Raw genomic sequence first — 19,553 nt, forward strand, 5'->3', positions numbered from 1 at the left:
TCCAGTAGTGGAAGCAGCGTTTTTTTGTCTTGCCGATTCTCAGCATATTTGCCAGAGGCTGGATCTCTTTGGCTATAAAAAGTTCCGGCAGGTAGGCAATGCCGGGTCCTGAGAACTCCGGAACAGCCTGCTAGAGACTCTTCCACATATGTGAAAGTGGTCTAAGAAAACATGTAAGGTGTCAGAAGTGAGCTGATGGGAGTGTGCACCACGCGGTCCTCAGGACCACCCACTCCCTAAAAATATATTTAGCAGCATACAAGAGGAATCAGGCTTCAAGTCACCTTTAGCTTTCTGTCGCTACCTTTTCTGGAACATTTTGGAATTTTTGAGTTGCCGTCTTCCTGTCAGCATGATGGCTTTACTGACACTAATATCGCAGCCTGTAGAGTCGGATTAACTCATGTCACACTTCGTAGTAAGTCAGAATGAAGTTACACATTAGGAATTCTGGCTGCTGGAAATCAGTCTCCGATCTCGCGAAGCTTTTCTCCTGTCTGTTCATTCATTTTTAACAACTCATCGTTGCTCAATTAATCATAGAATCATACAGCAGTTATTCATACCTATATTTATAAACCTCTGATTGGTTAAAGAGTCTTCACTACCTCCGGGCCAACTTTCTCACCTCTCTGCAACTAAGTGTGCACAGTTTAGAGCAAACAAACAGCGCTTTGTGTGTTTTAAAGAAAAATACTTTCATTTTGAAATAGTTGCCCAGAAGTTATTGCCGCAGACACTTGCTAAGTGTGGTAGCCTTGACCTTGCGGTCTCCTGCTCTTAACTGAACATATTATGTTGAAGATTATCCTTTTTTTTTTCTCTTCGAGGAAAAAACGTTCAGCGATTGTTCATTTATCTAATGTAGGCACTATCTTTGACATAGCGGCGCTTTTTTCTTTTTCAGTATGCATATTCCAAGGGTTTAGGAACTATCTAGATGGCAAATGTTGGCTGACAGGCAGCCAGACAAAATTATTTTGCGATCCTATTTCGAAGGAAATAATTTGGTTTCTTAATTGTTTCTTCAGGGATATACACTTATTTCATAATATTAAAACAATGAATTAATCCTTATGATTGAGACCATGGGCGAGGGAGGCTTAAAGGGGTTGTCCCACAAAAAATATTGTACAGTTTTCAAACCAGCACCTGTATCCAAATACTTTAGTAATTGCATATCATTAACAATTTTGCATAGTCGCTGAGCTATTCAATAAAATGTATCTGTATAGCGCCACCTGCTGTTTGTTCTTATCCTTATTTCTTTGTCCTGCTCACTGAGAAGGCTGCACATGCTCAGGTTCAACCTCCAGCTTCCTCCTTAGCTGTGATAGGGAGCGCACAGACACGCCCCCTGAGCTGCAGCAGAAAGGACACTCCCCTTGAGCTGTCAGCTTGATATAAATCTAGCAGAGCAATGACTGGGGAGATCTCTGGATCCATGTGAGGTACAGGGCTGGTTCTAGCTTTGTTAGAAGGTGGTTGTGATGTACTATATGATATCTGACGTTCATTTTTACATTAGTCATGGAAGAACTCCTTTAACCCCTTTAATATATACAGGGAGTGCAGAATTATTAGGCAAGTTGTATTTTTGAGGATTAATTTTATTATTGAACAACAACCATGTTCTCAATGAACCCAAAAACTCATTAATATCAAAGCTGAATATTTTTGGAAGTAGTTTTTAGTTTGGTTTTGGTTTTAGCTATTTTAGGGGGATATCTGTGTGTGCAGGTGACTATTACTGTACATAATTATTAGGCAACTTAACAAAAAACAAATATATACCCATTTCAATTATTTATTTTTACCAGTGAAACCAATATAACATCTCAACATTCACAAATATACATTTCTGACATTCAAAAACCAAACAAAAACAAATCAGTGACCAATATAGCCACCTTTCTTTGCAAGGACACTCAAAAGCCTGCCATCCATGGATTCTGTCAGTGTTTTGATCTGTTCACCATCAACATTGCGTGCAGCAGCAACCACAGCCTCCCAGACACTGTTCAGAGAGGTGTACTGTTTTCCCTCCTTGTAAATCTCACATTTGATGATGGACCACAGGTTCTCAATGGGGTTCAGATCAGGTGAACAAGGAGGCCATGTCATTAGATTTTCTTCTTTTATACCCTTTCTTGCCAGCCACGTTGTGGAGTACTTGGACGCGTGTGATGGAGCATTGTCCTGCATTAAAATCATGTTTTTCTTACCTTGCAGACTTCTTCCTGTACCACTGCTTGAAGAAGGTGTCTTCCAGAAACTGGCAGTAGGACTGGGAGTTGAGCTTGACTCCATCCTCAACCCAAAAAGGCCCCACAAGCTCATCTTTGATGATACCAGCCCAAACCAGTACTCCACCTCCACCTTGCTGGCGTCTGAGTCGGACTGGAGCTCTCTGCCCTTTACCAATCCAGCCACGGCCCAGCCATCTGGCCCATCAAGACTCACTCTCATTTCATCAGTCCATAAAACCTTAGAAAAATCAGTCTTGAGATATTTCTTGGCCCAGTCTTGACGTTTCAGCTTGTGCGTCTTGTTCAGTGGTGGTCGTCTTTCAGCCTTTCCTACCTTGGCCATGTCTCTGAGTATTGCACACCTTGTGCTTTTGGGCACTCCAGTGATGTTGCAGCTCTGAAATATGGCCAAACTGGTTGCAAGTGGCATCTTGGCAGCTGCAGGCTTGACTTTTCTCAGTTCATGGGCAGTTATTTTGCGCCTTGGTTTTTCCACACGCTTCTTGCGACCCTGTTGACTATTTTGAATGAAACGCTTGATTGTTCGATGATCACGCTTCAGAAGCTTTGCAATTTTAAGAGTGCTGCATCCCTCTGCAAGATATCTCACTATTTTTGACTTTTCTGAGCCTGTCAAGTCCTTCTTTTGACCCATTTTGCCAAAGGAAAGGAAGTTGCCTAATAATTATGCACATCTGATATAGGGTGTTGATGTCATTAGACCACACCCCTTCTCATTACAGAGATGCACATCACCTAATATGCTTAATTGGTAGTAGGCTTTCGAGCCTATACAGCTTGGAGTAAGACAACATGCATAAAGAGGATGATGTGGTCAAAATACTCATTTGCCTAATAATTCTGCACGTAGTGTATATATATATATATATATAACACAGAAAAAACTGCGGCACTCCTTAAAGTAGAAAAATGTGCAATTTATTCACACATGTCAACAGAGACAACGTTTCGGTTCTCTCCCAGAACCTTTTTCAAGTCAAGTATATATATTTGTTCCAACTGGGCATGGCTCTTCTGATATTCACACTTTAACACCTGTACAGGGATGTGGACTTCACTGCAGGGAATCTCCTGGAATATTCCTGGTGTAGAGTATCAGAATCGATCAACAAGCAGAAGTTTGGTACACAGGCAGACAGACAGAATAGCACACCTTAATATAAAAAACACCCCCAAAAAAATTGTTGTAAATAATAAAAAATACTTTATTAATAAAAACGAATATACCATATACATAAATAAAATTTATTTTCACAATGATCCAAATGTAAATAATAATAATAATAATAATATTAATATAAAAATGCTTCACATAAAAAACAAATAGCAAAAAAAAATATTTTGCCATGATTGTATAGTATATAGTACAATATGATATAATAATGGAATATATGGCTCCCTAAAAGTATATCATTCTGCAGCAATGCGAAATCAATAAAGTGGGGTATGTCCAATCATAAAATGCTACAGAAAAAGTCAATGCATAACAGAACTAGTGAAAAATAACAAAATAAGGCTACATGCACACGACCGTGCCGTTTTTTCCGGTATGCAAACCGTGGATCTGCAAAAAACTGAAGCTGCCAATTTGCCTTCCGCAATTTGCGGAACGGAATGGGCGGCCCATTGTAGACATGCCTATTCTTGTCCGCAAAACGGACAAGGATAGGACATGCTATATTTTTTTTGCCGGGCCTCGGAACGGAGCAACGGATGCGGACAGCACACGGAGTGCTGTCTGCATCTTTTGCAGCCCCATTTAAGTGAATGGGTCCGCACCCGAGCCGCAAAAACTGGGTTTACATTTCAGTTATTTCATTAGTGATTGTGAGCCAAAACCAGGCATGGGTCAAAAACACATACCTTATCTCTGTGGAGGCTCCAGTCCTGGTTTTGGCTCACAATGAATGATACAAATAACTGACCAAATAAAGTGTGGGCAGATACATACATACCCACACTTCAACACTATTTCCTACCTCTTTACCCTCTCAGGATCACTGTATCAGGGCTACGTGAGGTTTAGATCAGCCTAGGTTCGGGGACAGGAAGTCCCCACCATCAGGGGTTGTCCCTGGGCTGAGCAAGACTAGGGTGAGACGATAGGGACAGCTTCCCCTTATCCCCTATATACCTTGCAGGTGCTTTGTGCGGCAATATATCTGAGTGTACCCTCAGTGATTATCGTCCGGTGTAGATTTGATAATTTTTAAGGAATATTATTCAAGTATATTAATTTTAATGGGTTAAATAATTTTCTGGAAGTCGTTTTGTTTATACTAAACCCCTAAAGATCTTGTTATACTGAACTGCTGGATTGAAACTAAATTAACTACAGGTGCTACTTACAATGGTGCTATATAACATTATTTGTTTATATTATTACATTATAATCTAATATATAAAGCTGAATGTATGTATGTGTGTATGTCCGCTAAAGGAGGTCAGTGTTATGGGGCAGATTGCTGTAGAGGCCACTGTTAAGGGGGCAGGGTGTTGTGGAAATCACTGTTAAGGAGATGGGGTACTGTGGAGGTCGCTAATAAAGGTGCAGCTGCTGTGGAGGTCACTGTAAAAGGGGAAGGCCACTGTGGAGGTCACTGTTAAGGGGGCGGTATGCTATGGAGGTCACTGTTAAAGGGGTGGGGACTGTGGAGGTCTCTGTTAAGGGGCAGAGAACGGTGGAGGTCACAGTTAAGGGGACGGTCCGCTATGGAGGTCAGTGTTAAGGGGCGTGGTGCTGTAGAGGTCACTGTTAAGAGGGCAGGGTGTTGTGGAGGTCCCATTTTAAGGGAACGTAGCTCTGTGGAGGTCACTTTTAAGGGAGGAGGGGGCTGTGGAGGCTACTATTAAAGGTGATGTGGGGTACTGTGAGTTCATTGTTATATACCTGTGTGAAGCCGGGTCCTTCTGCTAGTTATGTATAATATAATGTTATATTATGGTACTTTCCATTATGTATCACTTTGCACTTTGTCACTTTACATTTGATCTTTCATATATTATTTGTATGAGTATGGGCAGTAGGATCATATTTCCCTTCTCCAATATGGCGCCTGCTTGGAGCGCTTGGCTGATGCGCTGATCTAGCCACACTCTGAACCGCACAGGGTTGTATAACGGGAACTATGCTTATTGCGTACTTCCCGTTCTGCCCCCTGTGCTGCTTCAGAAGTGCTGATTACGGCACTTGATTATACTGGCTATATAAGGTTCACACAAGTGTATAGCTACTGCTACCTCCCGACAAAGCATGAGTGAAACGGGCTGAGGCTTCAGGGTCCATAGGAACAATTGATATGTCTGAGATTGTCAATATATTTAACACTATGTATAGTAAATGCATTTTATTTTGAAATCTGGGATACAGCCTCCCTTCTAGTGTTTGGTTAGCGCTTAGTTTGTTATTTTCACTAGTTTTCACTAGTTTTGTTATGTAACTTTTGCACTAGCACTTTATGATTGCATTTAACCCACTTTATTTAAATCCTGACTGTCTTAAATTTCGGTCCGTCATAGTCTGAAAAATACAGTATATACTTTTAGGGAGCCATATACCCATTATTACACTTGACTTTCAGGCTCCATATCTCACTATCCACTACAGCTTCCAACGTGAGACTACCATAGTTTTATAGACATTCATCTCGGCTATCTCATACATAAATTGGACTTGCAACTATTTAGCATATGATTAGTTATGCCAATTCTTGTCATGTAACTGCATTGTTACAGTTGAGTGAGTAGCGCAGCCAGGGGCGCATAAGCAATGTGAGGCGGCGGCCTCAGGTGGCGCTGTGCTAGGACAGCAGGGGGGTGGCGGCAATTTAGCCTCCAGCCCTGCATTCCTGCACAGCCCTGCAGACATCTTTGTGACTATGCACAGGATGGCCCATGAAAAACTAGGCCGCCTCCAGCGATAGTATGACAAGATGTACTCTATTACTATTGTGCTCTATTAGTTATACCAGGATATTTAGGACACTGGTGCTATCTCCTACAGGGGGAGATCATTATTTATACCATCGTACAGGTGGGCATTATACTAAGTGGGGGCTACGAGGAGGAAAGCACTATTTATAAAATTCCTAGGGGGCATTCTTCTAATTGAGAGACTATAGGGCTGCATTTCAATACAGGAGTTGAAGTATACCATATGGCAACTACATGGCACATTATTCTACAGAGATGCATTATATTGCTGGGGTGGGGTTATACTATAGGGGCACGTTATACTACGGAGGACATTATACTACGGTGATTAATTATATTGCAGAGGGACATTATACTACAGTAGGATTATACTACAAGGGGCATTATTCTACAGGGGGGGAGCATTAATAATGGAATATTATACACACTGACACTACACAGAGAAAGGATGATGTTATAATACAGGGGGAGCACCACAGGGGAAATGGAGTGGGGCATTATAAATATTGGGGTTACTAATAGGGGCCTTATTACTACTATGGGCTCTATAGGGGTGACATAAATTGGCTTTCTTACTAGTGTGAGCTGTAAAGGGGTGCCTTATAGAGGGCTCTTATTACTACTGCATTTCTACTGGGGACACTATGGGGGCATCCTTACTACTGCGGTTACTGTGGGGGCATTATTATTATAGGGCACAATTATGAGGGCATTACTACTAAAGGGGGCAGTCCTGGGGAGCATTCTTGCTATTTGGAGCACTATTACTAATGAGGGAACTTTGGGAAAAAATTATTACCATTGGTGGGACTTTAGGGAACACTATTACTATAGGGGTACTATCTGGGTGGCACTATTATTTTTGCAGTATAGTATTTGTGGGCATCGGTGAGAACAGCATACACAGTATTGGGGTTAGAAGCAGGATAACAGCTTTGGGTAGTGAGGAGGGGAAGGATGATGGAAAATTTATGAATCTAAGATGTTTGTGTTGTAAACTCTGCAGATTCGAGATGTAGGTTAAAGAAGGGGTCAAAGTAGTCTGGTCTGAAGGGAGTAGAAGAGGAAAGAGAACATCAGAGGAGACATCCCAAGAAACAATGGAGGAATTGAATTTTTTATCTTTACTTGCAACCCACAAAGAATTTTATTCACGTTTTTCAACAAAAAATAAGGTAAATTAAATGGTGCCATTAAAGAAACTACAGCTTGTCCCACAAAAAACAAGGCTTTATATAGCCATGTGAAGAGAAAACCAAGAACGTTGTGGCTCTTGGAAGGTGGGGAGAAAATAATAAAAACACAAATAGGAAAATTGGCCTGCACCCGTAGGGTTTAAAGGCTATGTAAACCTTTGGGGGGCATTTTTGTTTATTAATGCATTGTACTCATTTTGAGCTAAAATAATTTTCAAATGGGTCTTTATTAAAAATATGAAGTTTATTTCTGTACAGAGCTGAGATGCTCTAGTAGCAGCCTTTGGGCTCCTTATCTCTGCTCTCTGACATGATAAACACTCATTATAGCTCAGTTCTTATCTTACTGATCAGAATGTGGCTTAAATAGGTGTTTATGACCTCTTAGTAGTTTAGATATAAGGTTTATTCGATGATTGGCACAAAGTAAAAGGGAATTTACCAGTCACACAGCTAGAAAAAGAGTCAATCCTTTGTGACAGAACGGCTCAATATTTTTAATAAAGGCCAATAAAAAATTTTTTTTTGCCAAAAATGAGTAAAATGCAATGATAAAAAAAAATTGCCTCCAAAGGAGTTGTTCTTCTTCCTGTGGTCTTTTGGCAACACCCCTCCTTCCTCATGGCTGTACCTGTGGAGGGAAGCATAATTACAGTGCCACTGTTCATGTGACACAAGGGGGGCTGGTCACTGCTGCAGTCATTCATTGGCTGCAGCAGCTTCATTCTGGACTGTCAACATCCACTTTCACACTGCTGTCACGCGTGACCAATTGACATGACGCAACGGGAGCAGATCACAGCTCTGTCTACTGCGATGTTACAAAGGAGGTTCATGGCAGAGGACTCGAGTTAGGCAGCCAAGGCCAGGCAGTTTAGGAGCTGGGACCCAGGGAGAGTAGACAGTATGGTTCCCTCTGCAGGTCCAGCCACGAAGGGGGTATGCAAAAATGCCCCCAGAAGATTAACAAAACCTTTAAGGAGTAGACGAGGCCAAATGTAGGACTTTGCGTTATTAAATTATATCGAGAATGACTCAAAATATAAACATAATCTGCTCCAGCACTACAATGTAACTCTGCGTTGAGACTTTGACTGACTTTGTGCAACTCCATGTACATCGTGGGGCTGCCCTTGTGCAATTTGCAGAACTAACTCCATTCCAGGCCATTTAACCTCATAGATACAGTTGAAAGGGATTCCTCTGTTACCATCACTGACACCCCTGCAAGACGGGGTTGTTATGGTAGCTCGGGGCTTCCCAAATGCCCCATTGTCACATGCCTAAGGCAGAGCCTATGAGTTGCCATTAAAAACCCTGACAGGCAATAATGCGCTGACATACTGGAGTAATACGTGTATGACTGAAGGGGATTATAAAAAACATTAAATATAAATTTTACATAAAAAAATCCACATATATTGCAAAATTGTTACAGTACAATAAAATATACATATGTGGTATCATCACATTTCTAGCACATATTTCTATTGCATGGTGAACGTTGTAATGAAGTATACCAAAACACAAAAGGAAAATTCTTGTTTTTTTCCTATTAACGCACATTAAAAACTTAATAAATATGAATCTATGACGTGTTTGTAACCTGAGATGGTACCATTGCAAAATGTACCTTGTTCCACAAAAACAAGCCCTCATAAAGCTACTCACAGCCCTCGCTATGTGAGTGTGCGCACACAGATAGTGGAATAGAAAAGGTAAGTCTCTCAAGGCATAAATAAATCAATTTTAAATATATGCCAAAAATAAAACTATGGTAATAAAAATAATAGATAATCTTAGAAAAAGTTACAACACAAAAATAAACAGGCAAGTCAGTCTAATAATAAAATTGACTGGTCTATGTTATCCCCTGTGCTGCTGAAGGATAAGCCTAATTTATGATGAAGTGCAGGCCTCCTCATAAATTAGACACATCTTGCGTCAGTCTGTGTGCAGTATCAGGTACTTACCCGGCTGCGCTCCAGCGACAAGTTCAGACGCGCTATTACAGCGCCATCGGCTTTGCTCTGTTACTGTGCCAATTATCCCTGCTGACAGAGGAACTGGTCAGTCTATCAGGAAGCAAGGACGCCAGAATCAGTGTCGGTACCGCCATTATGTTTTTCCTGAAGGCAGGTTATTTAAAGCAACTTCTGGCCACATTTGCCCATGATTCGGTCTTCTTGCTTCACATGCTCAATTTCTCTTTCAAGTTGATTCCTGGACTTCTGACCTTCTACCTGTGATTTTGCCTTTGACTGCTGATTCTAGTTCTGACGTTACCTCCTGGTCACTTGGCCTGTCTGACTTCCCCTTTAGTCTTCTCTTAGTTGGTCCTGCACACTTAGGTCTGGGACTGTCACCCAGTTGGAGGCTGTCGTTTACAGCAGATCATGCAAGTAGGATGAAGGTCAGGTCTTCACTGCTCCCTACTTGACGTGACAGGAAGCTGTCCAGAAAACTGGCCTAAAAAAGATAAATATGCCTGGCCCGCTGGTGTTGCCCCCTCCCCATTTTCACCACTCCCCTGGCCAGGGCAGCATAGAAATGCCACTTGCGTCTAGACTTAGGCGCAATGGCATTTTAAAAGTCGCAAACACATGGCTTGCATCTTTTTTACATCAGAAAACTAGCTTGGGGAGAATGATAAATCACCCACATAGTCCTGCCACTTTGGAGATCACTAGTCAGATCTCACATGGAGTATTGGGTACAATTTCTGGCACCAGTGCCCAAGAAAGACATAGTAGGGCTAGAGGGGATTCAGAGGAGGGCAGCTAAAGTAATGACCGTAATGGGTGGACTACAAGTTCCAGAAAGATTATCAAATTTAGGTTTATTTAGTGTATAAAAAGATGACTGAGGGGAGATCTAATAACCATGTATAAATATATATAGGGTCAGTACAGAGATCTCTCCCATAATCTTTTTATCCCCAGGAGAAGCTGGAGATTTAACTTTACTCAAGAGGATAGCATTCAGGGGCAGGGCCATGAAGATGAATTCTAGCCTTTATTTCTAAGCAGCATGCACAGGTATATTCAACAATCCATCATCTATTGACCATGCATCCAGTTGAATTCTGAAGAAGGGCTGCTGAAGATGCTGAGGACCACGTTCCTTCCATTTTTGAAGAGAGCATGGAGATATAGTGATTAGGAATTTATTGAGCAATGGTGACCCAAAGATGTTCCACTTTAAATGTCCAGTGGAAAGGAAGGACTTATTTGTTCTTTTGCAATGACAAATACCTTCATATGTCTACCTAAGGGCCCATCCACACGTCCGCAAAATGGGTCTGCATCCATTCCGCAATTTTGCGGAACAGGTGCGGACCCATTCATTTTCAAAGATGCTGATCCGCACTTCCGATCCGCCCAAAAATAGAATATGTCCTATTCTTGTCCGCAATTGTCCGCGGACAAGAATAGGCATTTTCTATGAGAGTGCCGGCGATGTGCTGTCCGCAAAATGCGGAACGCACATTGCTGGTGTCCGGCGATGTTCAGATCCACAAAACACATACGAACGTGTGAATGGACCCTAATATGGAGCCATATTTCCAAGTAAGAAGAGACAGTTTATGTTCTTCTCCTAGAGGACAAAGCTTTTTAACAGAAGCTGGGAAATGCTGATCATAGCTAAAACCCCTTGTCCACCATAGTAATGCAGTTGTTTCCTATCGTGATTTATTTAAAAAATGCTATCAAATGTCATCATTGTAACTTGAAATGCTGGATTTTCAAGAAGGAAATGCATATGCAGGTTCCTACAATTTAATAGCAGTTGACAGGTTGTGGGAGGCAGAAGACCACAAATGGCATTCACATTTTTATCTGTGGTAACAATAAGTATTTTACCAAACCGGTGTAAATTCTTAATAATGAAATGCAAAAACATTTTCTTCATTCTAGTATATGCTGAAGACTAAATGAGTCATAGGAAGCTGAGTCTTTCCATCAGAAGGTCAGATATGGGGTAAAAGATGATATTTTCCTCTATCTAGCATACATATATATTTCAGTGATGATTATGGCGAGCTATAGGGTCGGATTATTAGTCTGATTATTAGTCCATAAAAATAGGCATCCTGTTAAAAAAAATTAGATGTGTCCGTGATTGTTTTTGAGACTGGGTGTACTTGACTTGATTATTTTGGTGGTCATTTTAATCATTTTACAGCTTACGGTAAATGCTGGTAATAAGGTGCTATCAGTATATTGAGCTATTGACCTGTATTACTTATAGTTTGGCTATAGTTTCCCAGTTTGTCCATAAAAAATGGGTTAGTCACTCAGTTCCACTGGACTTTTTTGTAACTATTGGTAGTTAACCCCTCAATAAAGATTGCAGGCAATTTTTAATCCATAATTTGGGTGTGTGTTTTTATTTAATATTTTTTTGTTTGTTTTTGTTATGTTTGACAAATGTGACACCATGGTGGGTGTATTCTGTGGTACAGTGACCATATAGCGGTAATTACTAATTGTACACAGATGGACCAAATAATTAATTACAGTATAGTTATATCCAGTGACTCACAGATGACGCCTTCCCTGATTGGAGTATCATCCTCTTCTTCCCTACTTATTTTCCCTCTATGGAACTGCATTGGTGGAAAACCCCTCCCCTTTCGGTCATGTGACCTACCAGAAGCAACTCTATTCTGGACATTCGCTGTGCTGTTCTATGACTACCACTCAGCAGTAATCACCCGACTCCATTGGCGTAACTAGAACTGACTGGGCCCCACAGCAAATGTTCAAATGACCCCCCCCACCCCCCAGCAACTTCTTTGCGACCCCCAACTCACGTGCAACTCCCACTCCTGTAGCTAGTCAGTCAAGATTGCACTCTCAGACAAGGGTCGGCCTGTGGCTAGTCAAGATTGCACTCTTAGACAAGGGCCGGCTGTGGCTAGTCAAGATTGCACTCTCAGACAAGGGCCGGCAGCCGATGCATCCGTTTCCTACAGTGTCACTGTATATAATGTCATTGTATAATACTGTTGAGGGGGCTCTGACAATAAAATCTTTTAGTCCTCCCTTGTGAGTTTGGGCCTCAAAGCAGCCGCTTCCCCTGCTCCCCCTATAGGGGTTGCCAACCGCCCAGAAATTTTTGGACAGTCCATAAAAATAGGCATCCTGTGAAAAAGAAAATTTGATTTGTCTGTGATTGTTTTTGAGGCTGGGTGTACTTGACTCGATTATTATGGTGGTAATTTGAATCATTTTACAGCTTACAGTAAATGCTGGTAAATAAGGTGCTAGCAGTATATTGAGCTATTGACCTGTATTACTTACAGTTTAGTTATAGTTTCCCAGTTTGTTTGTAAAAATATATCAGTGAATTTGATATAAGTTGACCAGAAAAAAAAGAAAAATTCTGGTTCTGGTTCTGTTTCTAGTTTTGCCACTACAAATCATATCCAGGGGCAGAAGCAGAACTACCGCTATGGTTGCTACGCAGCCCATAATAGTTTGTGTGTATACTGGCAGGTGAGGCCTGGGCCATGGATTATATAAACAACAGTTGGATTCGCCCCATGTCCGACTGCTAGTTGCTTTACATCCTGGACATCATACCCCGGCCTGTGTTCTCCCCAGCAGCAACCATAATGTGATTTCTATATTTCATATGCAATTCTAAGTAATATTATGCATTTCACATGGATCATGTCTTTTTATCCAGCAGTGGAGGTACTGGTTGTCAATGGCTGGCAGTAACAAGGTTTACCACCCTGTTCCACCCTCCTGGTAGAGTAGACTGGTCCAACTTCCTGCCAGAAGGAGGAAGTCTACAGTAGAGATTCAGTCTAGAAGAGTACTACCTACCTAAATACTTGGTAGAGCACCAACGCCAATGGAAGGCATGTTGGCGGGTGGTAGGGGAGTTACTCATGGGGGGAGGCATTCAAAAATTTCCAATGGGTCCCAGCCTTTTGTAGTTACGCCCATGTCCAGGGCACAGAGGACATAATTTTGTAGTGCCCTGACACACTCTGGCAATCTGAAGGAGTGTCATGGTAAAGCCCTGGTGTGTCCTGCTCCACTACACATACAGTACAGACCAAAAGTTTGGACACACCTTCTCATTCAAAGAGTTTTCTTTATTTTTCATGACTATGAAAATTGTAGATTCACACTGAAGGCATCAAAACTATGAATTCACACATGTGGAATTATATACATAACTAAAAAGTGTGAAACAACTGAAAATATGTCATATTCTAGGTTCTTCAAAGTAGCCACCTTTTGCTTTGATTGCTGCTTTGCACACTCTTGGCATTCTCTTGATGAGCTTCAAGAGGTAGTCACCTGAAATGGTCTTCCAACAGTCTTGAAGGAGTTCCCAGAGATGCTTAGCACTTGTTGGCCCTTTTGCCTTCACTCTGAGGTCCAGCTCCCCCCAAACCATCTCGATTGGGTTCAGGTCCGGTGACTGTGGAGGCCAGGTCATCTGGCATAGCACCCCATCACTCTCCTTCATGGTCAAATAGCTCTTACACAGCCTGGAGGTGTGTTTGGGGTCATTGTCCTGTTGAAAAATAAATGATCGTCCAACTAAACGCAAATCGGATGGAATAGCATGCCGCTGCAAGATGCTGTGGTAGCCATGCTGGTTCAGTATGCCTTCAATTTTGAATAAATCCCCAACAGTGTCACCAGCAAAGCAGCCCCACACCATCACACCTCCTCCTCTATGCTTCACGGTGTGAACCAGGCATGTAGAGTCCATCCGTTCACCTTTTCTGCGTCGCACAAAGACACGATGGTTGGAACCAAAGATCTCAAATTTAGACTCATCAGACCAAAGCACAGATTTCCAGTGGTCTAATGTCCATTCCTTGTGTTCTTTAGCCCAAACAAGTCTCTTCTGCTTGTTGCCTGTCCTTAGCAGTGGTTTCCTAGCAGATATTCTACCATGAAGGCCTGATTCACACAGTCTCCTCTTCTAGAGATGTGTCTGCTGCTCGAACTCTGTGTGGCATTGACCTGGTCTCTAATCTGAGCTGCTGTTAACCTGCAATTTCTGAGGCTGGTGACTCGGATGAAATTATCCTCCGCAGCAGAGGTGACTCTTGGTCTTCCTTTCCTGGGGCGGTCCGCATGTGAGCCAGTTTCTTTGTAGCGCTTGATGGTTTTTGTGACTGCACTTGGGGACACTTTCAAAGTTTTCCCAATTTTTCGGACTGACTGACCTTCATTTCTTAAAGTAATGATGGCCACTCGTTTTTCTTTGCTAAGCTGCTTTTTTCTTGCCATAATACAAATTCTAACAGTCTAATCAGAAGGACTATCAGCTGTGTATCCACCTGACTTCTCCACAACGCAACTGATGGTCCCAACCCCATTTATAAGGCAAGAAATCCCACTTATTAAACCTGACAGGGCACACATGTGAAGTGAAAACCATTTCAGGCGACTACCTCTTGAAGCTCATCAAGAGAATGCCAAGAGTGTGCAAATCAGTAATAAAAGCAAAAGGTGGCTACTTTGAAGAACCTAGAATATGACATATTTTTATTGTTTCACACTCTTTTGTTATGTATATAATTCCACATGTGTTAATTCATAGTTTTGATGCCTTCATAGTCATGAAAATAAAGAAAACTCTTTGAATGAGAAGGTGTGTCCACACTTTTGGTCTGTACTGTATATAACCTATCAGGGGCATACACAGGTCTCATAGGGCCCCATAGCAAAACTTTTCATGGCCTATGCCCCAGTGAGATTTTTGCATAATGTACACTTTTTTTTATAAAGCAGAGGTAGTTATTAATATAAAAGAAAGAAATGCACTCCATGTTTGTAAAAGTGGAACAGATGTTCATTATGCACACTATATTTCTGGCATATACAGGTGAAACTCGAAAAATATCGAGCTAAAGTCCACTTATTTCAGTAAGGCCTCATGCACACGACCGTTGTTGTGGTCCGCATCCGAGCCGCATTTTTTGCAGCTTGGGTGCGGACCCATTCACTTCAATGGGGCCGAAAAAGATGCAGACAACACTCCGTGTGCTGTCCGCATCCGTTGCTCCGTTCCGTGGCCCCGCAAAAAAATATATAGCATGTCCTATTCTTGTCCGTTTTGCGGACAAGAATAGGCATTTCTACAATGGGCCTCTGCACTTGCACCGCTACTCAAAGCAGCAGTGCAGGCGTGAGATTATCAGGGCAGGGCGAGATGTCCAGCCATGTCAATCTAGAGGTAGCTGAGTGCTTCCTCACTTGCGGGGACAGGCCCCACAGTTGAAGGGCTCTTGCTGATGAGACAAATCAATTTGTTATAATCAATTTACTCATCCCTAATAGAAATATAGGATACATACTTTGGTAAAGTGTATAGTAAAGTTCTGGAAGGGGTGTATGTCCCACCCAGGTTCCCCAACTGGGTGAGGTTAGTAAAATTCTGAAAGATGGCACTGGCTTCAGCAAATGTAGTTGCTGGAGTTATTTTTGTTAAAGTTCAAGGGCTGGATTTTATTTGGACTGGGAAGGTAGGTTTGGTAGTGGAACCTCCCAGTCCACCCCCTTCCAGGGCATACTTTCCCCTTGCCTCAGGTGTACTCCAGCTGGGATCGTTAGCGGGAAATAAAGCACATCCCAGGCTGTCAGTCTGAGAAACTAGAGAAGCTAACCTGCAAGGTTGGAGTTTGGGTAATAACAGACGGTGAGGCTGTGTAAAGCCATATCTCTCTTATGTTGTAAACTGTAAAGGTAAGCTAGAAATGCTGTGTATTAGCCAGCGGGCAGAAATTTATTTTGGTTGTTTTGTTTTGTTATACTGGTTCTGGAGTCTCACCTTCCCCAGTGATGATATAACTGGGGAGGGTTCAACTGTATATGCTGACCTGTAATAAAGCACTGTTTGGACTTAAAAATTCACTGTGGTCTGTCATCACCGCCCTGCCTGAGAGAGTGATCCCTTACAATATATAGTATATAGTATGCAGTTAGCATTAAAATTAATAAAAGCTGTAAAATTTCTTTGCACTGAGGGGAGCTCCTCCTAGTGGTGGCTGCTGGAAAATGCCTTGGATTTATTTTGGGAAGAGAAGCAGTCCAGCATCTGGTACTTAATTTCCCCTGCCCCCCTTCCCTCAGCCCCATAGCAGTCCAGTAAGATAAGTACGCCTCACTGCAACCTACAAATTTATAACATATTAATGCAATCATAATTTTTTAAACTTCACTAGCAGGGGGCTGAATTACAGCCCTGGAGGATGTAGCACTGAACTGAAAGGGAAGAATTGGTGCCATGTGACACTTTATTTCCGTAGCAGATACGGGGAAAAATGTGGATGGGAGAGCAGCTTTCCTTGGGGGAGGTTTCCGCAGCATCACGTTTTGCGTTTTTCTAAGTATCATAAGCATTTTACATCACTTCAATGTAGGAGTCGGGGATTATGCAAGTTAAAGGGGTTGTCCCACAATAAATATTCTACAGTTTTCCTTTCCAACCAGCACCTAGATCTTAATACTTTTGTAATTTCATGTAATTAAAAATTTTGAATAGCCAGTGAGCTATTCAATAATATCTATCTGTATAGCGCCACCTGCTGTTTGTTCATTTTCTTATTTCTTTGTCCTGCTCACTGTGATGGCCGCACATTCTCAGTTTCATCCTTCAACGGCCTTCTGATCTGTGATAGGAAGGGCTGAGACACGCCTCCTGAGCGGTAGCAGAAAAGACACTCCCCTTGAGCTGTCAGCTTAATACAAATCTAGCAGAGCAATGAATGGGGAGATCTCTGGATCTATGTGAGGTGCAGGGCTGGTTCTAGCTTTGTTAGGAAGAGATGTGCATGTCCTATATGATGTCTGATTTATCTTTTTTACATTAGTCATGGGATAACCCCTTTAAGTAATATTATGGCTTGCTACATTCTCGAAACCTGCCCAACACCCAATAGCTATTCTTCCTGATGCCACACATGCACACTCAGGTCTGGCGAGTGTGCATGTGTTCTCAATGGAGTGATGTGAATAAGATGCTGCCAGACCTCTCTGTTGCTATGTTATCTCCCTTGAGAACAAAAAAAATACAACATGCACCATCCTTCTTTCCCTCAAAGTCATCCGTGTCAGCACATGTAAAATAAACTAGTCCAGCCAAAATCTGCAGTTCCGGATAACTTTACAATTGCAGTATGTGTACAGGCACCCTTTGCTGTATGAAGTTATAATGCTGCCCCTATACATGTTTTATATTTCCATATAACTTCCCATTGCTTGTAGAGCATTGCAAAAATTTTACCCAGAAAAATCTGATATAACATTTTTGGGTATGGTTCAAAAAATGCGGTATTATGAAAGTATTCTCCCCTAGAAATATGGTGTGTAACTAGAAAATACTGGGTCAAAGAGCAAACTAGTTCAAATATTGAGACAGGATAACCTCTGCTATATATTACCACCTAGTGTCTAAATAATATCACAATATGGTGTCTAAATTATACCGTCATACAGTGATCAGCTGGTAAATAATCATCCTGTCACTCCTTGGTTTGTTATACAGGTCCTTCTAAAACAATTAGCATATTGTGATAAAGTTCATTATTTTCTGTAATGTACTGATAAACATTAGACTTTCATATATTTTAGATTCATTACACACAACTGAAGTAGTTCAAGCCTTTTATTGTTTTAATGTTGATGATTTTGGCATACAGCTCATGAAAACCCAAAATTCCTATCTCAAAAAATTAGCATATAATGAAAAGGTTCTCTAAACGAGCTATTATCCTAATCATCTGAATCAACTAATTAACTCTAAACACCTGCAAAAGATTCCTGAGGCTTTTAAAAACTCCCAGCCTGGTTCATTACTCAAAACCGCAATCATGGGTAAGACTGCCGACCTGACTGCTGTCCAGAAGGCCATCATTGACACCCTCAAGCCAGAGGGTAAGACACAGAAAGAAATTTCTGAACGAATAGGCTGTTCCCAGAGTGCTGTATCAAAGCACCTCAGTGGGAAGTCTGTGGGAAGGAAAAAGTGTGGCAGAAAACGCTGCACAACGAGAAGAGGTGACCGGACCCTGAGGAAGATTGTGGAAAAGGACCGATTCCAGACCTTGGGGGACCTGCGGAAGCAGTGGACTGAGTCTGGAGTAGAAACATCCAGAGCCGCCGTGTACAGGCGTGTGCAGGAAATGGGCTACAGGTGCCGCATTCCCCAGGTCAAGCCACTTTTGAACCAGAAACAGCGGCAGAAGCGCCTGACCTGGGCTACAGAGAAGCAGCACTGGACTGTTGCTCAGTGGTCCAAAGTACTTTTTTCGGATGAAAGCAAATTTTGCATGTCATTCGGAAATCAAGGTGCCAGAGTCTGGAGGAAGACTGGGGAGAGGGAAATGCCAAAATGCCTGAAGTCCAGTGTCAAGTACCCACAGTCAGTGATGGTCTGGGGTGCCATGTCAGCTGCTGGTGTTGGTCCACTGTGTTTTATCAAGGGCAGGGTCAATGCAGTTAGCTATCAGGAGATTTTGGAGCACTTCATGCTTCCATCTGCTGAAAAGCTTTATGGAGATGAAGATTTCATTTTTCAGCACGACCTGGCACCTGCTCACAATGCCAAAACCACTGGTAAATGGTTTACTGACCATGGTATTACTGTGCTCAATTGGCCTGCCAACTCTCCTGACCTGAACCCCATTGAGAATCTGTGGGATATTAGGAAGAGAAAGTTGAGAGACGCTAGACCCAACACTCTGGATGAGCTTAAGGCCGCTATCGAAGCATCCTGGGCCTCCATAACACCTCAGCAGTGCCACAGGCTGATTGCCTCCATGCCACGCCGCATTGAAGCAGTCATTTCTGCAAAAGGATTCCCGACCAAGTATTGAGTGCATAACTGAACATAATTATTTGAAGGTTGACTTTTTTTGTATTAAAAACACTTTTCTTTTATTGGTCGGATGAAATATGCTAATTTTTTTAGATAGGAAATTTGGGTTTTCATGAGCTGTATGCCAAAATCATCAATATTAAAACAATAAAAGGCTTGAACTACTTCAGTTGTGTGTAATGAATCTAAAATATATGAAAGTCTAATGTTTATCAGTACATTACAAAAAATAATGAACTTTATCACAATATGCTATTTTTTTTTAGAAGGACCTGTATATGGGCTGATCTCTCCA

This window comes from Bufo gargarizans, chromosome 6 (genome assembly GCF_014858855.1).
Source record: "Bufo gargarizans isolate SCDJY-AF-19 chromosome 6, ASM1485885v1, whole genome shotgun sequence".
Lineage (NCBI taxonomy): Eukaryota > Metazoa > Chordata > Amphibia > Anura > Bufonidae > Bufo > Bufo gargarizans.